The sequence below is a fragment of the Orycteropus afer genome, unplaced genomic scaffold, assembly GCF_000298275.1.
Source record: "Orycteropus afer afer isolate SDZICR_OR568_19922 unplaced genomic scaffold, OryAfe1.0 scaffold00026, whole genome shotgun sequence".
Classification (NCBI taxonomy): Eukaryota; Metazoa; Chordata; class Mammalia; order Tubulidentata; family Orycteropodidae; genus Orycteropus; species Orycteropus afer.
Window position 1 is genome coordinate 4,342,244 of NW_006921613.1, and position 1,163 is coordinate 4,343,406.

Below are 1,163 nucleotides of genomic sequence, written 5' to 3' on the forward strand. Positions count from 1 at the left end.
CCAGACAGCTGAAAGTCCACAGCTCAGTTTGTCTCCTTTGTTGCTGTTTCCCTTTTCAGTTGTCAGCTACCCATGCAGTAGTCCATGCAGCCCTTGGTGAGCAGGGCTAATTTTTAAGTTAATTCTCAGGTCCTAACACCACTTGGAAATATTCAGGCTGTACATGCCATCAGAAGAGCTAACAGTCTACAGCTCTGTTTGTCTCCTTAATCCCTGTTTTCATTCAGGTTCTTCTGTTAGTTGGTGCTTAGTCCAGTTCTGTATCCTTACTTTCAAAGCTCAGGGCTCCAGGATTATCTTCTGTATCTGTATCAATTGGTTTTTCTTTTCTTTGTTTAAGAGGTTCTGTGTAGCTTGTCTTCTTATCACCATCTTACCAGAAGTCTCCTATTTTTTGTATTCTTTTCTTCATAGTGGATTAAATAGGTAGCCCTGGCTGTCTGTTTCTGTAACTCCATTCCTCATCCCTTATCTCTCCTCCCACTTGCAGGCCATTTGACCCTTTCTTCCCTTCACCCAGGACAAGTAGGAGGGTAAGGGTGAGGAGAAATCAGCAGAAGGAGCTACAGACAGTTTAAACCTCACTACCATAGTGTACTTGGTGGTGCAGTGGTTAAGTGGGTAGCTGCTAACCAAAAGATTGGCTGTTCGAACCCATGAGCAGCCCAGTGGGAGAAAGAAAAAAGTTTGCTTCCATAAAGATTTACAGTCTTGGAAATCCTGCAGGGAAGTTCTATTCTGTCCTATAAGGTCTCTATGAGTCAGAATCAACTCAACAGAAACAGGTTTGGTTTGTTTTTTATTCCTACCCTGGTAACCACAACTTACTTTGGTACTTCCTCATCAGAGTAGATATTACTGCTTAAAAAGCTATGTATCCCACAAGGTAACCCACCTCAGTTAAAGACTTTCTTATACTTTTTTTTTTTTTAATTGTGATTTGGGTGAAGATTTACAGAGCAAATTCACTTTCCATACAGCAGTTCACATATATTTTGTCTCATGACATTGAACACAGTTTACCACAATGCAACAGCTCCCCTCCCACTTCCTCCCCATAGTTACTTCTTCCCAGTGTCCATCCCTCCATACACTCCTGCCCCCTGAGCTGTCTCCCTGTGCATAAGCAGCCCTTCTTTCTCCCATGATTGTTCCCTCCAAAG